This window comes from Akebia trifoliata, chromosome 15 (assembly GCF_017979445.1).
Source record: "Akebia trifoliata isolate Shusen 1 chromosome 15, ASM1797944v1, whole genome shotgun sequence".
Lineage (NCBI taxonomy): Eukaryota > Viridiplantae > Streptophyta > Magnoliopsida > Ranunculales > Lardizabalaceae > Akebia > Akebia trifoliata.
The window spans coordinates 28,523,355-28,551,283 of NC_141389.1; the positions used below are offsets into that span (position 1 = coordinate 28,523,355).

At 34.9% G+C, this 27,929-nt stretch overlaps 1 protein-coding gene and 2 pseudogenes across 11 annotated transcripts in view; 2 read left to right on the top strand and 1 right to left on the bottom strand.

Moving 5' to 3' along the window:
- The first annotated feature begins 1,280 nt into the window (after positions 1-1,280).
- On the top strand, positions 1,281-4,455 carry LOC147385077 (cation/H(+) antiporter 15 pseudogene; annotated as a pseudogene). The gene is made up of 3 exons (XR_015172454.1): positions 1,281-1,599; positions 1,706-2,707; positions 3,358-4,455. The product of XR_015172454.1 is annotated as a cation/H(+) antiporter 15 pseudogene (transcript).
- A 2,967-nt stretch (positions 4,456-7,422) lies between these two features.
- LOC147385078 (uncharacterized) overlaps positions 7,423-27,929 on the top strand; it is a 32,481-nt gene continuing 11,974 nt past the window's right edge. For 4 of the 9 annotated variants that reach the window (XM_086425083.1, XM_086425087.1, XM_086425085.1 and 1 more), the window contains exon 1: positions 7,423-8,837. The gene's annotated coding sequence lies outside the window, so the exon portion shown is untranslated. The remainder of the gene's footprint in view (positions 8,838-27,929) is intronic. The other 5 variants (XR_015172480.1, XR_015172481.1, XM_086425086.1 and 2 more) reach the window with 2 other exon arrangements.
- LOC147385079 (putative LRR receptor-like serine/threonine-protein kinase At5g63710) lies at positions 19,899-27,398 on the bottom strand (annotated as a pseudogene). Its single transcript, XR_015172862.1, has 13 exons — positions 27,257-27,398; positions 26,351-26,398; positions 25,252-25,384; positions 24,987-25,058; positions 24,109-24,180; positions 23,937-24,002; positions 23,300-23,370; positions 23,076-23,213; positions 22,278-22,600; positions 21,761-21,905; positions 20,864-20,940; positions 20,678-20,749; positions 19,899-20,594 (listed from the first exon to the last, which is right to left on the bottom strand). The product of XR_015172862.1 is annotated as a putative LRR receptor-like serine/threonine-protein kinase At5g63710 (transcript).

Sequence of the window (27,929 nt, forward strand, 5' to 3'; positions counted from 1 at the left end):
GTATCAGAGATCATCTTATTTTAGCTGCTTCTTTTTTATTTTATTTTTTCGTTATTTTTAATGAACTAAGAATTCTACAACCTATGCATTTATATATCTCATTTGTCATGCACTTTGGTGATTGATCTCTATCAAGGGTGTTATAATCATTGGCTTGTCTGTTTTGGGATGAAATGCGAAATTCATGGCTTAAATATTACCCAATAAAGGTGCCCTTTTGTTGAATACTATAAGAGATGTGCCTAGGATGTATTTCTTTTTCGTGATAATTGGAGTTCAACTGAATATTGCAAAAGCGGGAAAGAATTCATTGCTAGAAAGACAAGCGCGAGCCTCACTGTGGTACAACTCCTTTTGTCTGTTAACATCAACAACGATGATGGTGGTGAGAAGGAGAGGAAGTTCAATGATGAATTTGTGGGACAATTCATGATGAAACACTTTGGAAATGATCAGGTTGTTTATCGAGAGGTGATGGTGAAGGACGGGGTGGAAATAATCAAAGCCATTCATGCAATGAAAGATGAAATGTATGATCTTTGACAACAAAATTCAACTGGTCAAAGTCCACAAATTTTAGAAACCAAATTTCGACGTCCCCATGGCCATTGAAATTTTTGATATTCCCCAATTCAACGGCTTAGAACCATCAAATTTCTCCCATCCTCAATTAATTCGATGATTTCGATTTGTCGAAAAATAAAATTTGACCATGAAAATTTTGATGCCTTTGGGGTATATAATTCGATCATATTTTTAGTTTCTCATAGGAGACCACAGTCAAGGCGTATCTCATAATTAAATAAAAAATATATATTTAACATTGGGAAAGGTTTTCCAAATTTTACCCTAATTACCCTCTGATATAGCTAGTATCTCGAATTCTACCATTCTAAATATATAGCCACCATTGCACCAGCGTCGTTGATCTCTTCTTCTCTCCTTCCACTGCACCAATTCACGTCTCTATGAAAAGAATCTACGGTTCGGTTCACATCTCCACATCAGCGCAGTGTTGAAGGCCTTGTTTGAGGAAATGAATTAGTTGAATGTCTTTTTGAGCGTTTTTTTAGTCACTTTAGAACGACTCATTCGATGTTGGCTGGCCTAAGGAACCTTAGTAAGATTTGAAATCTTACTAATTTAGTCAGACTAGCCTGACTCAAATTGAAAAATTCAAAGCCTTCAGCGCTACCACCACCATTTCCAAGTCAAGTCGTGGCTGGCTATCCCTACGTTCTCTCATGCTTATTTAGTTGTTTTTCGTTATTGTTTTCGCGCAAACTATGGGCATTACATTCAAGAACATTTTTTTTTGTGCATTAATACTTAGATGCATCTGAATTTCTTTTTTTTTTGTTGAAAATTCAAATATTTCTAAGATTAATGGCTACAGAGAACCCTAAACCTAAGATAATATGTCAAATTGTAGATAGTGTTGGCTTTGATAAAACTGGTGGCATATTTTATGGTAAAAATCCTTTGGAATCAAACTTCTGTCTTTTTATGTTACAAATCACCATGATCATCTTCATCACCCGTATATTAATGATTCTTCTTAAACCTCTCAAGCAACCGCGAATTGTATCGGAGATCATCGTAAGTAAGCTTCTTCATTTTTGATTTTTTGATTTTTTTAAATGAAATAAGAATTCAACATAACTCATTTGTCATGCATGCACTTTGATGATTGATCTCTATCAAGGCTGGTATAATCATTGGCCCATCTATTTTGGGGAGAAATGAGAAATTCATGGAGTTGATGTTCCCGGAAAAAGGTCGCCTTTTGTTGAATACTGTAGCAGATATGTCTATAATGTATTTCGCTTTCGTGATTGGAGTGCAAATGGATACTAGCATGATTGGAAAAGCTGGAAAGAAGGCTTATGTTATAGGCTTTTGGGGTATGACCCTCCCCTTCATACTTGTCTATTTAAGTACATTCTTTCTAAGGAAGTATTTACAGAATAGGATCGTCCACGGTAATATTTGGTTGATAGTGTCAACTTTTGCGATTACTTCATCTAAGGCTATCTATCTGATTCTGAAAGAGTTCAACATCCTCAATTCCAAAATAAGTCGACTTGCCATTACCATTGCGATGATTTCTGAAATAGCAATCTGGATTCTTCTATTCATCTTTGGAAGCATTGGACAATTTTCACATGGTCATAGATCGAGCGTCTGGCTGAATTTATGTTCATTGATGTTACTAATATCATTAGTGGTCTTTGTTTTTCGGCCTTTGGTAATGTGGATAATCATAAGGACTCCAGTGGGGAATCCGGTGGACAGATTCTCTGTGATCGCGATCCTATTAGTTGTCTTGGTTTCAGGGTTCATAGGCGACGCGATTGGTACAGGTAATATTGATGGACCTTTGATGCTCGGCCTAGCGATACCAGATGGACCGCCTCTTGGATCAACCATTGTGAAGAGGAGTGAGACTATAATCATGGATTTGTTCATGCCTGTCATCTATATGGTTGCTGGTCTGGAAACTGATGTCTTCTCCCTAAGTGATTGGGTAGCCTTGTGTTCGCAATTCTTCATTATCTTGATAGGGTACTTGGGAAAATTGTTTGGGATTCTACTGCCTTCCCTCTACTTCAGTATGACATTTATTGAATCCCTCTCCCTCAGCTTAATGCTGAACTTGAGAGGTCAAATAGAGATTTTCTCATTCTACCATTGGAGAAGAGATGAGGTACATTCAACACTCCTTCCCGTCTACCACTTTCAACTTTCTTTGGTTTCTTGTTGCAATAATTATCTGATTTTCATATTTTGATCAGTTTAGTATAGTTGCTATGGCTGTGAAGTAGCTTGAAAATCATAAAACCTTACTGTTGGTAAGTAAACCAATCATGGTCAAGCACTCTATGGGGACCATAATTGAAGAGGGGACCATATGGTTTGAACTAGATAACAAATAGGTTTTATTTATGGGGATCAATCGGAATATCATAAGAGAAACGTCTATAGTCCAAAATTGTAAATTTCAATGTCAAATCACAATCCACTGCATTGTATAATTTGAATACACACATAAAATTCAAACATGGATATGATGTCCTTGTGACCTTTAATTTTTCATACTTGATCATCTAAAATAATTCTCACACTCAAGGAGGCTTCTTTGCTTTCAACTTAAAAGGAATCATTATCAACGTAACGAGCGAAATGATGATAGCTAGATTTCAACATACACTATTATGCCCTTTGTTGAATAACATCATGAAGTTCAGAAGCTGATACATTTTCCCTTTTTGTTTTCTTCGTTTTTTTTTTTTTTTTTTTTTTTTTTTTTTTTCGATCTTTTGATGATTACAATCTTTCAATGTTTATATGCAACAGGTAGTAAGCGCTCAATTTTGTGCATTGTCTATGCTTGCTACAACCATGTTAACAGTAATTACAGCAGTTCTCATCAGAACCATATATAGACCGACAAGTGATTACATCAGCGGAAACCAGAAAAGGAATGTGCAGCACTCCCGGCTAGATTGTGAAATCCGGATTGTCGCTTGCATTCATGAACAAGAGAGTATCCCTGGACTCATCAACTTCCTTCAAGCCTCTCATTCAAACAAAGAAAGCCCAATCTCGGTGTATGCTCTCCACCTTGTTGAACTCAATGGTGCAAATGCCATGTTTATTACCCATGACAGCCTTCTTAGATCTTCCAAGTATGCCCGCTCCAACTTCATGGTAAAGGCCTTGAAGATCTATGAGCAAACACATAATCACTATGGTAGCATTCAGGCTTTCACAGCTGTGTCCCCTTACAACACGATGTACCGTGATATTTGTGAACTTGCACTAGAAAAAAAGGCATCACTCATTATTGTTCCCTTCCACAAGCCAGGATGGAGTGACTATAATCAATATAATGCATCTCACATGGTGAATTCTAGCCTCCTGGCCCATGCACCTTGTTCGGTTGGAATCCTTGTTGATCGAAACCCACACATGAACATTCTGCCCCGTTCCTTGGCCTCTTCAATGAACCATGTTGCTGTTATTTTCATGGGTGGAGCGGATTCTCGTGAAGCACTGGCCTATGCAGATTTCATTGCTAGGAAGCCGAGCACTAGCCTCACTGTGGTACAGTTCCTTTTGGCTGATAACATCGACGACTATGATGATGAGAAGGAGAGGAAGTTAGATGATGAATTTGTGGAACAGTTCATGATGAAACACTACGGAAATGATCAGGTTGTTTATCAAGAGGTGATTGTGAAGGATGGGGCGGAAACAATCAAAGCCATTCATGCAATGAAAAATGAAATGTATGATCTTTGGATCATGGGCAGGCAACAAGGGATGAATTCAAAGCTAATTGAAGGTATATCAGATTGGAGTGATGAAAATCCTGAGTTGGGAGTGATTGGAGATTTTGTTTGCTCACCAGATTTTGGATGTGCATCACATGTGTTTGTGGTGCAACAATAATTTTTAGGCATACAAACATGCTTGACAGTATTTTGTATCTATGGTGCAAACATCTTAAATTGTTTACCACAAGCACATATGATGTACCTTAAGGGATACTATGTGGATGACTCACATTGAAATCCCGGCATTTTCTGATAGACAGTCTCTCCTAAACACATTGAGTTTAATTTACATTTTCTTATAATATGCTTTACTACTTTGTGGATACTATTTCCTGATCCACCTTAAGGGATCAAAGATTAGCTTACGTACTTCAATTTGACAAAGTTCTGTAATAGAGAGAATGCGTACCTTTTTACCTTTGATCAATACCCTACTTATAGAGAATCATTGTTCTGATTTGATTACCTAATTGATCCTTAACCAAATAAGGAAATTCAGCTCAATTAGATGTCTATCTATTGTCACAAGGGACCCCCATTGCAAATGTCATTAAGTTATCAAGGTCTATAAGATTTAAACAAATCAAACATCCTTATATATCGTATTACAACCGTGGGCATCATCATACAATCATATATAATCGATTGTAGCTGATTTTCCATCCACATGGTGTGGTCAGAAGTATTAGTCCAAGGTGAGAGTTTGATTATAGGCTTACTTAAGTCAATGCGTTAAAACAAGATTTTGAGGTAGATTTAACACGTTTAGTGGGATCAAAGTTGAATACGTTATAAATAAGAAAAAAAAAATGTTGTCCTATTCCTACAAGTCATCCATTTTCTATCATAGATTAAAAAATTACGAGATTGTGTTCAATGAAATACACAAAATCAATTTGAATCAATAAATTCAATTGATAAACAAGTAATGACTTGAAGAAGATGTAAAGTAAAGAACTAGAAAATAATTAAGAGATAAAAGAAAAATTAATCGATATATTTTAATTATTGAATTTCGTTTTGCAAGTTCCTTACATAGAAAACTTCATCATAACAACTTATCAACATTTTAAAATAGTAAAAAAATAAATTTCCTAATCCATCTATAACATAATACTTACTTTCTAAACCAATTAAAACTCAATTTTGACACTTCTAAGCATTTTTAATTATAGCTTAAATAATAAGAGCAAATTTAGACAAAAATAGAAATCTTATTAAAACTAGAAAATAAAAATCCTATTATAACTAAAAAATAGAAATAAATCCTACTAGAACTATAGATGTCCTACATAGGTTTCTAAAATGCGGGTCTCCAAAATCCTACTTGATAAGATGTTGTGGATGTTGGACTATTAGGTTTTGAAGTGTTGTAACAAGGCATGATGTGTTGTAATGGTGGATGTTGGATTTGATTATATAAAACGTTTGAGTTAGATTTGTTATATATATAGGGTGAAGCAAAGTGCAACTTATTACAATCCTTCAAACCTAGTACTGTTAGGGTCTGTTTGTCTAGAACAAACATTGCTTTACATATCACGAATAGGATTTTCCGTTATCTTATGGTGAAAACGTTTAGCCTGATTAGCTTTCATATTGTTTGTCTGACTTGATCCTAATATGATTTTAGTCTGCATATTATTTGTCCGATATTGGTGTGAATCTCTTCTGATGTAATAATATTTTAAATTCAAATTTGATATGAAATTATAACTCCAAAATAAGTACCACAAAATAAAATCTTAAAACAAAAATTTATATTCTAATTAAAAGTAAAAATATATTTCATCATGTGGCATCCAAAAACATGATCCTAATTGGGGGACACAAATGTAGAGGACAAAACTTATGAACTTTTAAATAAAATAATTAAAAAATATTATTTTCACTGTTAAATTTTAATTTTAAATTTGGTTAGCAGTCCATTTTAAAAACCTTATGAATATATTTTTTTTTCAGAATTTTTCCATGAAATGTAGAGGACTGTGTAATTGGATTGCCAAGGTGGGTAATCCATTGAGCTCACATAACCTTAGTAAGATTTGAAATCTTAGTAGGTTAGTTAAGAAAGTGATTTTTTATACAACGACATAAAGCAACTTTGATATAAAAAAGAAAAACACTTTCATGACTAATTTGACATAGATCACCACATTGGCAATCGAACATCACAACAAGAAGCTTATAGATTTCATGGAAAAAATCATATATAAAAAAATAAATAAATAAATAAAAATCTGTTTTAACCTTCATCCAAGGTGTTGAAAATGGACCGTTACCTAACTCCCAAATCTAAAACTAAAATTCAATGGTGAAAAATAACAATCTTTTTTTATTTTCAGACGTTTTTGGAATTTTCTCCTCTACATGCTTGTGGCATTGGATCATGTATTTGGATGCCACAATGAAAGCTCACAGCCCATAGTAAGATTTAAAATCTTGCGAAGATAGTCATGCTAGTCTAACTCTTATTTTTTCTCAACCATTTGACACATGCAAACGTGTCAAGACTTAAAAAAACACTATAGGCAAGAAATTGTGTGTTTAGTGAAGAGAGAATAAATATGAGAAAACAAAATAAAATCTTTTTTTTATTCCTTTGTTAAAATAGAAGTTTCATGGGACTCTTCTATCCCCGTTTTTTAGTCCTGTTAATCTATCGATTGATTACGTTAATTCATGTTTATTTTCTCTATGTGTGAAACAAACACAATATTAATGGATAGAATATCTTACACGCCGACTTTGATTCATTAATACTTTTCATTTTAAGGGGTATCAAATATAGATGGAGAAATGCAAATAAGGGCTTTCATGGCATTGAAAGTAGGGGTGCAACTTAATTCGGTTCAAACCGAGAACCGAACCAATTCGTGAGTTTTGAATTGGATTGGTTCGGTTTTAACTGAATAACGGTTCAATTTCGGATTAAAAAAATCAAGAACCGATACATTCGGTTCGATTTTCGGTTCAATGTTTGTAAATAACCGAACCAAACCGAGAACCGAACTAAAATAATTTTTAAAAATAAAATAGAGAAAACCCTAACCCTCTCTACTCTCTCTCTCTCTCGCTCTCTCTCTCTCTCTCGTCTCTCGTCTCTGCGACGGCTGTGACTTGCGACAGTGCGAGCTGCGACTTGCGACAGTGCGAGTTGCGATGCGGCTCTCTCTCTCCCCATCTCTCTCTCTCGTCTCTACGATGACCGATGCCTCTCTCTCTCTCTCGTCTCTGCAACCTGAGACGATCGGTGCCTCACTGCTTCTCTCTCTATCGTCTCTACGACCTGAGAAGATCGATGCCTCACTGCCTCTCTCTCTGTGACGACCAGTGCCTCTCTCTCTCTATCGTCTCTGCGACATGCAACGATCAATGCCTCTCTCTCTATATCGTCTCTGCGATTTGGGACGACCGGTGCCTCATTGCCTCTCTTTCTCTCTCTGCGGCTGCGAGTTGCCTTTAATTGCGTCGGCGGTGGATGATCTCTCTCTCTCTCTCTTAAGTTGCAAAAACAGATGGGAGAGATGATGTAAGATTCGATTGGAAAAGAGGGAAAGAGGCAACCCATGGGACCGAACAGAACCAAACCGAATTAAGTTCGGTTTGGGTTGGTTTGGTTCTAGATTAATTCGGTTCGGTTCAGGTTCTCTTATAATAGAACCGATCTTGGTCGGTTCGGTTCTGATTTTACTCTAAACCGAACCAACCCGAACCAAGTTGCACCCCTAATTGAAAGTCATGTAAATGTGCAATCTATTGTTATTCGGATGTCGTTTAAATGTGAGGAATGTGAGGTAGATGATATGAAGCGACCAAAAGATAAAAGGAAACAAACCAATGGAGGGAGTGAGTGGGAACACTTACACTACGTGAAAAACGCAAATTTTCATAAAAAAATTTGTTGGGCCTGGCCTGTCGAGTTTTAAAACCCAAACTCCGCGGCCCGTGGACCACATTTTTTACTGTTTCTCTAGACCTCTCTCTCTCTTTCTCTCTCTCTCTGTCTGTTACTATTACTGTTACTGTTTCTCTTTCTCTTTCTCTGCCTCTCACAGACATCGATCGATCGATCGAACTCGTCCTTTATCTCTCTCTCTCTCTCTCTCTCTCTCTATTACGGTTTCTCTTTCTCTCTGCCTCTCTCATAGACATCGATCGATCGACCTCTCACAATCTCTTTCTCTCACAGTCTCTGTCTCGGTCGACCTCGCCTTTTATCTCTCTGGATCGATCGATCGACGTATCCATCATTTTTTCACAATCGCTATCTCGATCGATCGACCTCTCCATCTTTCTCTCGCAGTCTCTTTCTCGATCGATCTCTTTTTCGATCTATCTCCCTCGATAGATCTCATCTCCCACTCTATTTGATCGATCGATCTCGATCTAGATTGGTCAGAGATAGCTCGAATTGATCAGGTTGGTCACAAAGGGACTCTCACCTACTGCATCACCTCACGCAACAAGGCAAGAATCATTACGACTTCGGGTTAGGTATTCTCTCTAATCCCTATTTTCGTTATATAGGCTGTATTAAGATTTTTCATCCGATATATTTAGATTTGGATTGAAGATTTAAGTTTTTTATCCGATGTATTTAGATTTTGATAGAAGATTTAGGTTTTTTATCCGATGTATTTCGTATCAATCTCGATACCTAGAATGGAGTTGCAGTGATACAATCTATTGTAATTTTAGATTTTGATATAATTTTAATATTTCCCCGCATATTATGTGATCTTCATATCCCTGTTGTAATGAGACATGGTTGATCCAGAATCGTTCCATTATCTTATTAAATCTCAAATCCTAGATCTAAACTCTAATGGATTATTAGATTGGATCATATTAGATTTCAGGTCCAATCCAATCCATCTACACCTAGTCTTGTTTTCCACATTATTATTTTTCCCATCAATATTCAAATCCCTCACTCCATATCCATGTATATCAACAATAATAGAAGTTCTTTGAGGGTTTCCTGGTAGAATATTAAAATAGGAGGAAATATCCCAATTCCATTTATCCAGTAAAGCTAGTCCACCACCAACTCCACATTGCAAATGTAGGATAGGAGTAGGGGAACATGATTGTACTTCGACAACTATAGCCACAGTTCAAACTAGGCCTTTGTATTTTTAGCTTTGGGTACTGATATACGAGCAGAGGGCATCTGGTTGAAGGACTTGTATGTGAGTCAGCGCAAGTTCAGTTGCTTTCATGATTACTTTCTGCTACTGCTAGTTAATTGAATTAAACATTGTTCTTTTCGAACCAGAAATGTATCTTCTGTTGTTTAACAAGATAGTCTGTTTTTTTTAATGGAAGAATTAACATTTAATAGCTACCTGAAGATAAAAACTTAGAACTAACCATCAAGTTATATGGGATCAGTAATAGATGGATTGCTTCCATGATGGATTATATGGTTCAAGAATTGTGCACATTGCTTTCCACCACGAATGTCACCTTTTTTACTCATCCAAAAATGTTTGTGGATTCGTCCAATATTTTAAAAACCTTAGCTGATTTTTCTTTTCGTTTAATAGTTTAAATGTTTAACTTAAATACAGTCGTGCTGGCTGGAACCTCAAGCATCTATGATTCCAGCCTGAGGTCACTTCAGCATTAGTCTATAAAATAAGATTTTGAAATTTTTGGCATCTTCTAATGCAGATCATAAACAAGAATAACAATTATTTTTATTTTAAAACATATACACAATCATGTTCACATCAGTTTGGAGGGCTTGAGTCCTAATCCGTACGAGTTACCACTACGTGAAAATCACAATTTTTTCTAAAACAATTTGTTGGGCCTGGCCCGTCGAATTTTAAACCCGAAATTTCGCGGCCCATGGACCACGTTTTCGGTCGAATTTTAAACCCGAACGCTGCCCCTCTTTCCCTCTGTCGCAGTCGATTTGTTTCTCTCCCTCTCTCACAGTCGATCGATCGACCTCACTCTCTGTCTCACTCAATCTCACAGTCGAATCTTACTGTTTCTCTCCCTCTCTCACAGTCGAATCTTACTGTCTCTCTCTCACAGTCGATCGATCGACCTCTCACTCTCTGCCTCTCTCTCTATCTCACTCAATCGATCGATCTCTCCATTGCTTTCTCACCGTCAATCGATTTCTCTCCCTGTCTCCCTCAATCTCATCTCTATATCGATCTCATCTCTGGTTCGATGTCATCGCTCAATCGCTCTCTATTTGATAGCTCGAAGAGATCTCTCGATCTCTCAAGATTGGAAACGATGGAGTGATCTGTTGTTTTTGAAGGTGATTCTCTCTCTCTATCAGGTTGATGGATCTATAGCGTTGTTCAGATTGATGAGGATGAGATCTAGGGTTTTGGATTTCACAAAATATATTAATTTTGATTTTTTGTTTCCCAAATGTGTTAATTTTATACGAAACAAAACCTAAAAACAAATAAAAATTTGATGATTGAATCTTTGATCTAATGTTTCTGACCAACATCTCAGGTTTTTATTTTTAATAATATTAATTCTGATTGATTGTGCAGACTTACAGTGTTACTTGTTCTACCAAATACTGGATTCTGAACTCATTACAGGTAAAGTCTCCAACCTGAATAAAATCATGTTTATTTTCACAACCTAAAAAAACTGAGGGTATGTTTGGTAACACTTCTGAAGTCTGAAGTCTGAAGTCTGAAGTCTGAAATCTGAAGTCTGAAATCTGAAATCTGGAATCTTATTCTAGAAAAGTTGTTTGTTTATAACTTTTAAGAGCTTCTGGTTACAAATAGAATTTTAAAACATAATGGTCATTTTGACAACATTACCCTTTTATAATTCTAATAAATTGTTTTTACCAAAAACCATAACATGTTACACATAATGAAACCATCAACATATTTCAAATTAAATAATCCAAAAGTATTGTTTTTAAATTGAATTCATACTTGAGAAATTACATTCTAACAAAGTAATACTCAAAAAATAAACAATCATTCATTTTCTAGTTGAATTGCAATTTGATCACGTAAAGTGATCATATCAGCTTGTGCTTGCGATGAGAATATGTCATTATAACATGGTGGATCATGTGATGGTTCGGATTCTACTAAAGAATTACTCTCTTCGTCGACATCAACTTCATATTGTCGAAACAACTCATCATGGAGAGAAACACGACGTAAGAAATTGTGTATTGCCATGCATGCAATAACAATGTCCCGTTGAGTGTGGTAATCATATGAAGGCATTATGTTCAAAATTGGGAATCTTTTTTTCCATACACCAAAGGTCCTCTCAATGACATTCCTTAATCGAGCGTGTGCATGATTAAATTTCTCCTTTCTACCCATTGCACGCTTTCCTCGATATGTTCTTAACCAATAGCGTGTGTTACGATATGGAGTCATAAAACCTCTAGTGTGTGTGTATGCAGCGTCGCATAAATAATACATATCTGCAACAAATATAAAACATATGTAAAATTTATATTATTGATTATAAGATTAATTTCAAAAATATAATTTGAAAATACATACCTGGAGGAGGTATTGGAAAATTGTTAATCGGGTTACGCAGTGTCTCATTTAATACCCTCGAGTCATGTGCAATTCCTTCCCATCCAGCCATCACATATATGAACTTCATATCAAAATCACACACCGCCATTACATTTTGAAAACATTTTCCCTGTCCCCTTCCTCTAAATGGGACTTGTTGATCAAGCAGAATGTGCGCATCAATTAGTGTGCCATCTAATGCACCGACAGCATCCTTAAATGGCCCTTCTCTCAAATGTACATGAGATCGAATTTCTCCCATTGGCTTGTCAAATGCTGGGGGGACTATTATCTCTCGTGCAAACTGTATCATTGCATCTAACACTTCATGAAAATACCTACTTACGGTTTCTCCAGAATGTTGGAATCGATATTTTACTAATCGATTCCGACAATTATGACATATTGTCATAAAAAACATTGCCATTTTCTCTTCTACGTCTATATATCTACTATCATTTAACCAATTTTTATCTCGAAAATATTGACATAATTGTACAAAAGCATTCTTCTCTATCCTAAATATCTCGTACATTTGTGTTGAAGATCCTTCCAAAAGTTCTCGCACATATGCCTTGCTAGAAAGTGATGATGTGCACAACCTTTGTCGAACATTTATACGATTTTTAAGTTTAAGCATAAAAAGTAATGTTACCAATCTCATCAACAACCATTGTTTTGGCGTCATTATCATTAAACACAATGAAAAATTAAAAAAAGTTAGTATTAATTGAAGCTGTAAAAAAAGATTTTTCAAACATGCAATCTATTTAGTAAGTTAAAACATGCATATTCGATTAGGTAACAAGATAATAATTCCAATTAAACAATCAAAAATTTCATAATATCATCAATGATAATAACTCCAAAAAAATCATCTATATTAACTATAAAAAAATATCAAAATTTAAAAATAACCATCCACAGTAACTATCCAAAAATATCAAAATATCAAAATAACCAATACATCATTGATTTTTATTAAAAAAATGTTTGACTTAACTAATTATTTACAATAAACTCCAAAAATTGAACCCTCTCTGCTTCATTATCCAAGTCCATAAATGCGTATTCCAATTTCGGTAGTTGTGCAAATTTCAATATAGCAACATGATAAGTATGAATACTTATCACTCCTAAGTTCTTCAAATCCTTCATAACTTCATTCACATCTTTAAAACAAGGTCCCTTGTTAGCCTCTTCTTTATTAATCTGTTCTTCGATGACATTAATAAGTCTTTCCAAGTTTTTTTCAATAGTGTCACCACTATTCGAATTCCTACGTTTCTTCTTCATCGGACCTTGTGATGTATTCTCTTCAAGTGGGGTATTAGGGGTGCCTTCCACACTTACACCTTGGAAGTATGTATCCCCTTCCCCTAAAAATGAGTCACCATAAGTGTCTTCAGCGTCCAAATTTGTGTACTCCATAGGTTCAGGACCATTCACATCGCTATCAACAGTAGGGCGCGGGATCGATGAGAAGGGGCTCCATGCTTTATCGCCATTTGAAAGAGTACTTTCAAATACACCCATCATCAATTCAGCATCTACAAGAGGTTTGTTCCTAAACTTCTTAGCTTCGGGAATTCTCTATTTCAAACAATAATATAAAAATAATTAGACTAAGTCTAGTTAATCAAGTTAAAAATATGTACGTAAGATTAGAGACTTGCCTCTAAGACATCATCCCACTTCTGCGGAGGCCAATTTATAGTATTGATATCCGCACTAAGCCCATGCCTGGACAATCCAACAAGTTTTCGCCATATGTTGTAATCAGCCCTCAAGTAATCATATTGATTCTTGAACACTTTATGATTAAAATTCACTCCCCATGCCTTATTGAATTCAGATTCTAATCTTTTCCATGAAGCACTGGTAAGAAATACTCCTCTGTACCCTTCCTTGTTCACCTCACTTAAGCACAACTCAAGAAAGTGTTTCCTTTTCGATTGGTCTGTAGAAAAGTCTGCTCTATCAACACTCTTTTCTTTATCTTTATTTTTGTGAGCCATATCTATGAATAACAATGAAATGAAAGTATAAATCAAATGGAGCCAATACCACAACAATATATCTAATGACCGAGCTTTATGCAAGAAGAAAAATAAAAAAGAATGAATGAAAGATGTTAAAAAGGGTTCGATTTCTACTTTTTATTCGATTTCTCCATAATAGGTTCGGTTGGTTGTTTGAAATTTTGATTTTTGTTATTGTTATTGTTTCATTATTTCACAATTACAAATCTTAGAAGATTTTTATTTTTAATGGATCTTTGTTTTAATTTTTCATCGTAAATTTATATATGTGGGGAGTTCAAACTTTAACATGATGATCTCAACAAATAATAGATATTGGAATATAGGAAGAATCCCAATAATATTCAAATTTCAGGATTAATTTATATATGTGAGGAGTGTAAACTTTAACATGGTGGTCTCAACAAATAATGATATTGGAATATAGGAAGAATCACAATAATAGACATGCATTATCATAGATGATTTTCACCCATATATTAAGAAAACACATATGTTTTCTATGTATGGCACGCAGCCCATACATATGTCAAGTCGTTTTATATGTATGGCACGCAGCCCAATATGTTTGTTTTTCCAGTAAACACTGGTTATGGTTAAAAAAATCTGAAACTATGGTTATGGTTAAAATATTTGAAATTATGGTTAAAAAATCTGAACCAATTCTTTTTGGATTGTTTTCCAATAAACACTAGTTAAAAAATCTGAAACTATGGTTATGGTTAAAAAATCTGAAGTTATGGTTAAAAAATTTGAATCAATTCTTTTTGGATTGTTTTCCAATAAACACTGGTTAAAAAATCTAAAACTATGGTTATGATTAAAAAATCTGAAACTATGATTAAAAAATCTGAAATTATGGTTATGGTTAAAAAATCTGAACCAATTCTTTTTGGATTGTTTTCCAATAAATACTGGTTAAAAAATCTAAAACTATGGTTAAAAAATCTGAAACTATGATTAAAAAAATCTAAAACTATGGTTATGGTTAAAAAATCTGAAACTATGGTTAAAAAATCTGAACCAATTCTTTTTGGATTGTTTTCCAATAAATACTGGTTAAAAAATCTAAAACTATGGTTAAAAAATCTGAAACTATGATTAAAAAATCTAAAACTATGGTTATGGTTAAAAAATCTGAAACTATGATTAAAAAATCTAAAACTATGGTTATGGTTAAAAAATCTGAAACTATGGTTATGGTTAAAAAAATCTAAAACTATGGTTATGGTTAAAAAATCTGAAACTATGGTTAAAAAATTTGAAACAATACTTTTTAGATTGTTTTCCAATAAACAATGGTTAAAAAATTTGAAACTATATGATTAAAAAATCTGAAACTATGGTTATGGTTAAAAAATTTGAATCACTTCTTTTTGGATTGTTTTCCAATAAACACTGATTAAAAAATCTGGAAATATGGTTAAAAAAATTTGAAACTACATGGTAAAAAATCTGAACTAATTCTTTTTTGATTTGATTTTTTCAATATTAGATTCACATGGTGTGATTAATCAAGAAAGAACAATAGAATGGTGGTAGATGCACATACCTGCGTAGGTCTTGACGGCCGAGTTGGAGAGGAAGGAGATGAAGAAGAGAGAGGAGGTAAGGGTTTAACGTTTTTTTATAAGAAAGGGATAAAAAATAGAAATATATTTTTTTATAAGGGTATTTTAGGTAAAAATAATTTTTTAAGAATTCAGAAGTATCCTCCAGCGATTTTCTATCGCTGAATTTTTTCCGCTGAAATCAATCTCTTTTTCTGAAATCTGAAATTTAACAAACGTCTTTAACAAAGCTGAAGTCTGAATTTGAATGGTGGACCACCTCCATTCAGACTTCAGAACTGTTACCAAACACAGTCTGAGTCATTGATGATATAGATTATAGATTTAATTACAAGTAGATATTCCTTTTCTACCTGATATATAGATTCTCATGATTTATATTCTTAGTTGTTTAAGTGTAAGGCTATAAATAGGCTAATGCATCGCAATCGGGCATTTGTTTGTCTATGTTTAGTGCGCTTGAACAATCCAAATGAGATGCATTCTTGGCATTGCAGAGCTGAGGGACATTTTCTATTTGTCAAAATCTCATACCGATATTGATTGATTAATTGACCATTAGTATGTGTTGGATTGATACGATGCAAACATAACTGTAAAGAATTTTATGTGTCTTACTCTGCCATTAATCTTTGGTAATATTTCATTAATAGCGATCTCTGTTATTTCTGATGAATCATTCTAGCAGAAAACAGCACAATATAACATTGAGATTAGAAGTTATACAAAGCGGTCACACATTTAAGTTAGTGGGAAAGAGAAAGAAAAAAAAGAGAGATGTGTACACTGAAAAAAGGCTGCAAATAATAGAGAACTAGGGATAAAAGGCACATACTTCCCCCACGATATGTGCTGGTGCCATTTGCCCTCCTCTCCTCAATGTGTACTTGCCGTCCACCAAGCTGTATTGGAGATGCCTACAGAGAATCATAATATCATAATTCAGCATTATGGTAATGTCAGAAGTATGGTCCAGATGAGTCAAGTTTTATTTGAAATCATGGATTAGACATTTTATAAATCAGGCAATATACATTCCAAATTAAAGAATAAAAAGGACAAACAAATGACTGCCTTTTCCATCAAAATGATTTGATGAACTAATTGTTAGAAATGTATGTGTAGACATGTTGTCAATAGTTTTGCCGAAATGATCTTATAATTACCATTAGCGAATATGACATTTCGATCACTGAAATCTTGGCCATGCCTTACCCAAGAGAATGAAATCGGTCCGGATGTTGCCCTGGTGGAATCTAAAGGAAGTTTTCAACTTGGAAGAGAGCTGATTTATTTAAGTCGCCTTGTACGAGATTTAAAACCATGTTTGAAGGTTCACAGTTCTAAGGATCAGGAAGAACTCTGCAACCACAGATGGATTACCCTACACAAGGCCCTACACTTCGTTTTTCCTAAAACTTTTAAGGCGTTGTTTTTAAACTTGGCTGAGGTGCAGAGGTGGAACAAGATCCTTAATGTCATCAACTATGTTCCATGTGAACCAGACTCACTTTGCTTGAATCCAATACCAGCTTACACATTAATTATTGTTCATGCATCAGTTAAATTATACAACTCATCAAGTCATGACAATTCTGATCATTTCAATCTTACTAGAAATATTTACTTACTTTGTATAAACGAGACATATATTTAGCTAAAGAAAATGTAGATTGGTTGGCGTGTTATAAGTAAAAGTTGTATTGTTCTCATATCCTAATGATTCAACATACAACCCATTAAATAATAAATTATGATTATAAACACACACACAAAAGACAAAACCATGTGGACATGTAAATAGAACAGCGTGAATTGAAAAGCATAAGCATCTTAGAAGACTCAAATCATTAATTCAAAAATAAATGTACAACTAGAAATGTATGCTAATGAATTATCAAAAAGGAATGGTGCTTAGCATTATCAACAATGTCAGACAATTTCCGGTTGCAATTAGGGAATATGCCCCACATCAGCCAAACTATTCATTAGCTATTATATTGAGAAGGCCAGAAAACAAATCGTAACCGTCGAGCCAACTGACAGCTTTGATCAATAAGGAAGATCAAAGCTATTATATCCATCAACGGTTGTTAAGATTGTAGGGCCATGGCAATTCAAGAGGGTGAGATGGGGACCACAGCAATAATTGATACTGCTGAGTTCCACAATACTTCCTCACTATCGAAATGTCCATGTCAGAATCAGTTAATTGTGAACAAGGGCCCACCCATGAAAAAGGATAATGGGCATTTTGTTTCAATATCAAGGGACCTGAGAACCAGATACCACAATTTTAAATCTGAAAGCTGTAAATCACAAGGCAATTCTTCATTTCTATAAAAAGAGAGAAAGAGAGAGAGATAAAAGAGAGAATAAGACATTTGGAAAGTGAAGGATTATGGAATATAGTGGAGAATTCAACTGGTGCAGTCACATTGATCTAGACATCACTTAGAGAATGACAAAAAGAGCAAAACAATCTTAAAATTGCTAGATCTAAGATTCAAATTTCTATATGCAACTCTAGTAATCAGATCTAAGTAAAACCACTTCAGGGAAAGTATAAGTTATATGCAGAAATTCTCTTGAGCCATAAAAAAATGCAGAATATTTAAAAATAATAATTCCTTCTGAGAAAAATTAATCAAATAAAGAGACTGGAAATCTCTAATCTTGATCAAGTCTTAATGTGTAGATCAAATCGGTGGATCCTAAATATAATCAAGTTCTTTATCACAACAGATCCATAGCATAACCTCAACCTTTCTTATGCTAAAGAAGTGAAAGATCAACTACAAAGGAAAAATTCCATCAGAGACCGATGGAGCTGTATCAAATTTGTGAAAAAATAAATCAGATAATAAAATTATTAGGAGTCCAGGGTCCTTAGCTTCTATAAACACAAAGGACCTCCTTCAACAAAAAAAAAAAAAGAAATAAAATCACACAAATCATCAAAACAAGAATACTTGCAAATCAAAGACATTTTCTTGAGCCTGAAACAAATGCAGATCAAATTCAATTTATTCTCACAAAATTGAAAAAAGTAATGGATCTTCTAAAATTTTCAGAAAAAGAGGCATATTCAGATCTCAAATTGATAAATATGAAAGATAATCAGATCTAAAATTGAGCTTAAAGAAGTGTAAGAAAGGCAAGAACTCATGTTCAAAACTGAAATTAAAGAGATATAACAGCTAGATCATGATATAAAACTCCATAACCAAACCCTAAAACATGCTTTAACATTGAAGAAAACATTTGAAACCCTAAATTAATCAAGGAAAATCAGAGATTCAATAAAAAACTTTAACATACCTGAAGATTCGATCACAAACCAAGCAAAGGGAGGGAGATCGAACAAATCACTAAAACCTTCGATCAAACTCCGATCGATTCTGCTCTAAATCACCAAAACCTTCGATCAAAATCACAGATTCTGTAGAGAGAGATCGAGCGCAGGTCTTTCGATCAAACTCCGACCATTTACCTTCTAGATCGAAACTTAGAAGAAGACGACTTCAAACTTATTGAAATCGGGATAGCTTCGAGTAAGAGAGAGATCGATTCGAGAGAGAGAGTAACAAACAGATTCGAGAGAAAGTGAGAAGAGCGACGGATTCGACAGAGAGAGCGAGAGTGAGAGTGAGATACAAGCAGCGAGAGAGAGAGAACCGAGCGAGAGAGATACGGTCTGAAAATAATTTAAAAAAAAATTTGTTAGAGTGGCTATTGGCACCCCAAATTTTACTTATTTTGTTGAAACGACGCTTAAACGACGGTTCACAACTGTCGCAATTAACGACTGCCTTTAGCAGTCGTTTTTAGCGCAATTAGGCGTCGCCAAATCCGCAATATGACGTAGTGTTTCTATTTGTCAAAATCTCATACCGATATTGATTGATTAATTGACCATTAGTATGTGTTGGATTGATACGATGCAGACATAACTGTAAGCTTTCACTTGGGGTTATATTTCCATGTCCATGATTCCCTTCCATGAATGAAACATTCACACCACTAATTCTCTCAAGACAGTCATGCTATCGCCTTCCCAACATTTAAGCCCGCATCCTATTGTTCCAAGCACGGTGCAATGACTTATAGGAGCCCCTTTTTAGTATAAAATGAAATAGATGGACAGGAAATCCAACTTCAAAGAAGAATCACCATACTATCACTACGTCATAATGCGCCAAAAACGACTGTTCAAGACAGTCGTAAAAAGAGTTGTTTTAAAAGGAGTGGTTTTTTAAAAACGACTGTCCAAGACAGTCGAGAAAAACGACTGTCAAAGACAGTCGGAAAAAACGACACTAAAATAAGAATATAGCGACGGTCAGCGACCGTCGCTATAGGGTATTTTTTTAAAAAAAAATATATATTTTACACCTGCCCCCCTTCACATGTTGCTGAATATTGGAAATACCCCTATGTTTTGACATTGATGACCTAGACCCCAACTAACAATATGAAAAGACCCAAATACCCCTCGTCTTCAACTTTCATAAATCTAACTAAAAATCATTAATGATCTCCCACTCCTGTTTCAAATCAACACTCACATTCAATTCAAACTAAAAATCACAAAGAATAATTCTGAAATATTAGACAGATATACAATCCATTAGAGGTAAACTTGTATCACCACTCTTTCAAATCAAATTCCTATTCCATCAACCTTTTGCAACACTTCTTCGTTGCTTCAACACTTGTTCGACAGCACGATCAAATGGCACCCATTACCACAAACAAAATATTATGTGGTGTCTACAATAAAATATAAGCACACTATTTTATTTTGGTTCGGAGAACAATCCAACATAAATAGGAGAGAACATAAATTATATCAGTATTGGTGCATCTACACCCACCATATTGATACATGTTTCATCTTCTTAGTCAATGATAAAGAAATTGAATTACATTCTCTTTGACCTACGAAACACCCCTCATTGGAAAAAATAGCCATTTAATCAGAGCTTGCATCTTACACAGAGTACAGGATCCTGACCTGTCAGACTTAAGCAATGACATCTTGACGAGACTTCCAAAACGTTCAATCAATTCACTCTCGAATTCTCTACGATCCTGGAAATTGGGCAAAACAGAAAAAGTAAAGAAGATGCTTTAAGGGATGTGCATACACACTATGTAACAGCAATGGCGCGTACCTTTCCCTCATAAAGGTGGTAAAACATTAGCAGGACGTAACTAGCATTTGGAGATGTCTTCTCAAGATTTCCCTTCAAAAATGTACAGCAGCAGAAAATCAAGTATTAGAAATTGATCAGCTACATTTTGTGTGTAGAACTGGCTGCTTAGATTGAACACAAAAGCAGCAAGACAAATGCAAATACCGGGTGATTAACTCGCTGAAGTACACAAAACATGAAAACAGCTAATGAATCGAGAGAGAACGGATTTGATTCAGTTCCTGCACATTTCAAACGATTATGAAATTTCAATCCAACAAATCAAAGTTGCTAACATGACATCAGTAGCTTCTTCATGGTATTACTTCTTAAGTAGATGAAAATCCATTCACTACTTATTAGTCAAAAAGCAACAGGACATTAAAACCTTAAGGCAAGAGAAAATGATGGTGAGATGGCACTATGACGAGTTTCCAATATTTTAACTAGATGCAATCGTTAAATTACAGTTTTAGCACTAACCTAGGTAATATGGCATTGTGACAACAGTGGTTAACCAAAATTTTGATTTCATCTAGCTTTGAGTAACTTTCAGTAAGCTAAAATATTGGAAAGAGAATAAAAACATAACGATGAAAGAATGCGGGAGAATATTTGATGAGTTTCTAAACGCCACAACTATCAGTTGGCCAATCAGTCATCAAACCTTTAACCCAAAATATTTGGGGTTGGCTGGATCAACCAAATGATTGATATGAAGGATTGGGACTTGTGGTTGGAGTTGGAGACAACTAAGTTTTTACATGAATTGCCACGCTGAACCGACCCTTATGTCATGATTTAGGACCAGCAGTGCAGGGGAAAAGCTCTACTTTGTTACAAAATGAAGCTATCAAAGAGAGTGATAATGCTGTACACAAAAGAAGATCCAGGCTTTAAGGGTTGGGTTTTTTGAGGAATTTGTCTTTAGCTGGGAGGCTTTGTGCTCCAACTAAGGGGCTGTTTGTAACTTTTCTTGTAGAGATTGGTCATCTCGACCTCGTGTTTGTTTTCATTAATAAAATATGTTTAATTATTTAAAGAAATAAAATAATGCCGTACATGAAAAAGGATGAGACAGACTTCAAATCACGGTGTATGATCTTCAGATTGCAGTGCTCATGTAAATACTCCAAGCCATGGGCTGTACCAAAAGCTACACGTTTCCTTGTGGGCCAGTCCGGACCTCTCTCCCCTGGTTTTAAATCTGTAGGAAGGATCGAAAAGTTACTTAGATTAATGCTGAAGTATACTAACCCTAGAATAAATACAACTTCCTCATAGGATGTAAGATATGTCAAAGTTACAAAACTGAAATGATAGAAAATAAATGTTGATCACTTGATTATGATACATGTTGTCGTCGAGGAGGTAAGGCAATACAAAATCGAAAGAAAATGAAGAAACTCTGTGCACACTGGTTTTCTCATTGATGTAAATCAAGAAGCATAGATTGAAGAGAATGATATATTAGGGATTTTTAATTTGTTTAGGTTATATTATAATTTTGGTTCTTTGTTAGATTTGATGGTCAAGATTTGTGACCATCAATGCTACTTATAGCTTATGAAGGAGATACCTCTTAAGCGATATGCAACACTGAGATTTTGCATGAATGGATAAACAAGAATTCTCTCTGATGAGGTTGTACAGAACCCAATCAACTGCAGAAGATTGCGATGAACTGCTACACTTATTAGCTCAACTTCCCTTTGGAATGCAGCCTCTCCACCAGACGTTTGACAGCAACCTTTGTATTGTCTAAGAGAACACCTATGTAAACTTTTCCAAAGCCCCCTTGCCCAATAACGTTATTCTCACTGAAATTTTCTGTTGCAATTTGGAGCTGTCGCAATGAAAATTTTCTCAATTGTCCAAAGAAAATTTTGCATTCGTCTTCACCTGTTATATAAAACGCAGAGGTTTAGGGAAAAAAAAGTATGGAAACATCATAATGGACTAATTTAGAAGTAATATTGTGAAAATGCAGTTAATATAATATAAAATTTTCACCCGACACTTCCTTAATTCAAAAAAAAAAAAAAAAAACCCCACTAAAGTTGACTAGAAAACCCATAACATGAAGTTTTTCCAATTTGTAGCACATGAATTAATGCCCACTCAATATTTTGCTCCGTTGTGCGTATTTCTCCATTAATTCTTTTTTATTTACAGGAACAATCAAGGCATAATTCAAAATAAAGAATTTTTTATATGAGTTCCTCAGAACTAGGGAGCAATAGAGCAGCCACAACTATGTTTTAGAGTGATACGAAATATTTAAAAAACAACTAAAGAAAAGATTTATCAAAAAACAAAAAAAAACTAACGAAAACATTTTCAAGTAATGAAAAATGCAATTCATAGACCAAATTACCAGCAACGTCAACAAAGACATCACACTTTTCGTGTACTTGACAGTATAGATATACAAAGATGGCCCCAATTATCAGAAGAAGCACAACACCTCCCACAGCACCAACTACAACTCCGAGTTTCGACTTGCTAATTGAAGCTAAAATCACATAAATTAATTAAGAACTCATTCATACTAGTAGGAAAAAAGGGATGGATATCCGATAATGGAGGAAAAATGTAAACCTGGTACAGATAAGCTTGAGACACAAGGTTGCTGCAAACTAGAGCCACAGTCAAGACGAGTTCCCATAAAACTGACACAATACCCTTGTCAATAATTGAGTGTAAAATAATATAATAGATTCATATCTAACAATTTTGAGTTGTCTCATGTTGGCACATCATGAAAAAACAACTTTCATGCTTGGTAGAGTGTCTTTTGAACCTTCCACAAACACAGGCAGGCAACAAAAGTCAACTTGAGCAATTATCAATAACCAGTCTCTAGTTAATGATTTCGCCAACAAACTCCTCCTCTGCTTCAGAAAAACAGAGCAGCAGAGGTCTTTGGTTAGTTCCTTTTTCTATTTTGGGGGTTACCTTGCATGCGCGCTCCCACACGTGTGTGTGTGTGTGTGTTGCCTTTTTTGCTTGCTAATGACATTTATTATTTTTTCGAAGAAATTATTGTAATGTATCACTCAACGAAGGACCATATAGCTGACCACTAAACTCAGGTCCATACCATCATGATAATAGCAATGAGAACATCACACTCTTAACATGTAAGCATTCTCATGTGCTTATTGATTAAGAACACATTTAACATAACTTTAATAAAAATAAAATGACATTAAAAAGATATGTGTAACAAATTTACTTAAACATTGAAACTGAAAACAGTTGTGTTGGTATTCTCCCAATAAAGCTGTTGGATGAAAGATCCCTGTGAGCATTAAAACTCATAATTACTACGAATGCAAGAATATTGCACAAGAGGAGCAACGATTAAACAAGACCGACGGTAAGATAGAAGGTACACAGTTTCTTACAATTCCACTAATCCAGAAATATTTGTGATTGAATCAAGAATAGATCCACTTAAGTTGTTCCCACTTATTACCCTGGATTAAAAGCAATATTGAACTTTAGACCAGAAAAAACTGAAATATACAGTAAAAATTGAAGAGCGAAGAATTAGCCTCGCTAACACTTGCAATAGCATTCACGTAGGTTCAAGATTACATAAATCCGTTCAATGGCTTATAACAGCATAGGAGATAACAAAGGAGCCAACTATACTTAACATAAAGCCCGAAAAGACAACTAGACGGTAACTTGATCCTCCTACATCATTTATTGAACTAGAAAATAGGTATCAAATTTTCCCGGCATGGATAGATTCAGAGAGTGACTAACTTTGGATAGGGCCTTTGTAAGACTATTTGCAACATGTTCCCTTGAATTCTTGTAGACTATAAATTGGTGACTTCAACAACTTGCACTTCTCAAATGACAATCCACTCCAAAAATTTCCTATAACACGTCTAGAATTATCCTAGCTCTACTCTTGACACATGCGACAAACTCTTGGAGTTTTCTATATTCTTTGGTTAATGATAATAAAAAGGGAAAAAAAAGGAGAGAAAAATTATCTATCAAACGGTTATGCTAGTAGCTATGCAGGTGAAGTTTAGCTAAATTTCCTTAATGGGTCGTGGAAATGTAAGAGATTTTAAGGGACCAAACTACCATCAACATAAAACCAAAAGTCAAACAGACACTATATTACATTCTCTTATATATTCACTTAAGTTTTCTTAACTAAATTTACTCAGTTAGAAAGAAGTATCTTCCGCTAAGTACAAGAATATTGACTAAATACAACCCATAATATAAGAAATGCTACTACATCAGGAAGAGAACTTACAAGCTAACCAAGAACTTCAGTTTGGTAATTGAAGGTGAAAGAGTTCCAGAAAATCCCTTTGATGCCAAACTCCTGCAAATGGGGCATTCAGAAACTAAATGTACTGTAAAATATGCACAAATTGAGACCATAAAGGTAATAGGCAATGTCAATTAAATATGAATGGGAGATGCAACCATTGTCGTCCACTTGCCAGCAAGCTTACTGAATGTTGGAATCATGAATGCTTTTGAAATTAATATGGAAGTAAGAAGGATGCACTTACAGGGCTATGACATTTCCATTCCTACAAGTGACATAAGACCAGCTAAAGCATGGGCTTACAAAGTTAACATTCCAATCAGTAATTCTCTTATTTGAATCATTTATGGCTTTTAAAAGCTCAATTAAAGCTTCACCTGAAACATTAGCAAACAAGAAAAAAAATACAACACTATCCATCAAGTAGAGTCAAAATGTCTAACAGGATGGATATGTAATAAATAGGCAGTTATGACTATCATTGCTTTTGGTGCAAGTGAAAACTATAATATGAAATGTTTTTTAATCTGAAGTATATTTTAAGGAGGCCTTTTGAGCTTTCTTAGATATTTCCATGGTTATAGGTATGAAAAATATACGAGCAGGACTAGACAAGGTAATGGAAAATTGTGATGTCTGATCATAGATGATGTGATGTGAGTGTTATGAGATATCAAGGTTACTATCCGAATGACTAAGAAGACATTATTTCTCTCTTCCCCTCCCTTCTGTCAAATTTCAAAAACATTGTGGGCATGAGATTGTTATGTTACTCAATTATTAAGAAGTTTTACTTGCTAAAATCATTTCTGGGAATGTATTCTATTTAACTATTATACTAGTTATCTTATTTCCTCTGAATGCATTCATGACAGGAAAATATTGGCAGAAGGTTGCTGATGAACGCAGAAGAAAACCATATGCCATAACCCTCGTTGACAAAAATGCACCAAATGAAGAAGTCTGGAGGCAGGTAACATTTTGCCTCTCCTGTGTGAATTTGCATGTGTTGATTGGTACCAAAAGATTGGTGATGGCCATTTTTTTCTTTTCATGAAACAGGATTTGGAAGTAAAAAATCACAAATCCATTACTCCGAATCTAAAAGTGAAGGATGATATTAAGAATATAATTAGTATTTAAAAAATGTTTGCAAACTTCTATAGTTTGGTACTTTAGTTACTACAAAAGTTTATTAGTCTTTATTAGGAGAAATGTCCTACATTTAAACCAAATGAACAAAGTCAATAAGAACATGGAGAAAATCCAACCAACCCATGAAAATGTCCTACATTTTGAAATAGTTATCTTTGACATTTGGGAAGTGTAATTGGGCAGCATACCTAATGTCTTCTTTTGCTCCTTATCAATGGTGTCAACAGTCCTTAGGCCTATCAATAAGAACAAAAATGTACAAAACAAATAACTAAGCTCACATCCTGGAGAAAAAGGTGGTCAAAATAAAAACTGAAAAAAATAAATAAATAAAAACAACACCACAATATCCACTGTCACATTGTATATTTTTTATTCATATAGTTTCCCGTTTATCCTTTCTCGGCAATCAAGTTCAAACAAGATAGACCATATATCTACCATGGTAACAAGGATACACCGGGGAAGGTTGTTTGGATGTATAGGTAGAAATCCGCCATCAGGTTGCAGGTTTAAGAAAAATGTTCTCAGCAGAAGTCTTCCAGGAAAAGAAAATTCAAGGAACCAAATCTCTAAGGCCAAATCAAAGAAAAAATAAAAGCAGAAATAGATATAAACTGACTGACAGCAGAAAACTACCAGAAACAATCAGCGATGATCTCCTCCTCCATTAAGAACCAGATTGCTCAGAGTCCTGAAAAGTAACCAGACATCACAAGGTATAATATTTGTGAATTACATACTGAAAAGTGAAAGCATCAAACAGAAAACCTATGAACATCATCACAATACAATAAGATTCTAAGTTATTTTGATTAGATTATTAAGTCAGAAACTAACATGTAAATCTAGTTTGAGTTTTTCAGATGTAACAACTACCAACCACGCCCTGGATTGAAAAACATAGCATCTAACAGATTTTCCACTTGAAATGCATCAAATCGAAATCTTGACACTTGAAATCTCGATTCACTTGAAATAGATGTTTATTCACTTTTTTTTTTTTTGGTAAGTAATGTTTATTCACTTTCAAAGGTTCCAAATCCAAAAATTATAACAAAAACATGAAGAAACAGAAAGAAACCCTAACTGACCTTGAGATCTGATTTCAGTCGATGGAGTTTCTGAAACCGAACTTGCAAGTAAAAACAGGCTGCCTTCTATTCCCTTGGATAGGGTTTGAACTTGACCATCAAGGATCTGAGTCTCCGGATGAATCAAAGGGATTGTAACCATTTTATGAGGAAAGTTCTTGAGTTTGATCTGGCAAAAACATGGAGAACTTGAAGGTGAAGGCCAGATCGAGGAGGTTTCGAAGCTATGGGGATCTTCAGAGCTAGATTTCCAACAAGGATTCGAACGAAAGGACAAGGATCCACAAACCCTAGATCTGGAATGCTGTGGAGAGAGAGTGCGTGCGAGAGACAGATACATACATAGAGTGTGAGAGAACGCGAGAGCGAGGACGAGTGAACGAGAGACCGAGGACGAGTGAACGAGAGTTGAGGGCGAGAGAGAGAGAGAGAGTGTGAACGAGAGACCAGAGACAGAGAGTCATTTTTCTCTCTCTTTTAGAATGGCTATTGGCACCCCAACTTTTACTTCTTCCGTAGAAACGACGGTTAAACGACAGATTAAAATTGTCGCAATTAACGACAGTCTTAAGCAGTCGTTTTTAGCGCAATTACGGTGTCGCGAAAAACGCAATATGACGTAGTGTATACATTTGGATATTTTCCAAAAATCTGTGTCACTTGAACCAACTTT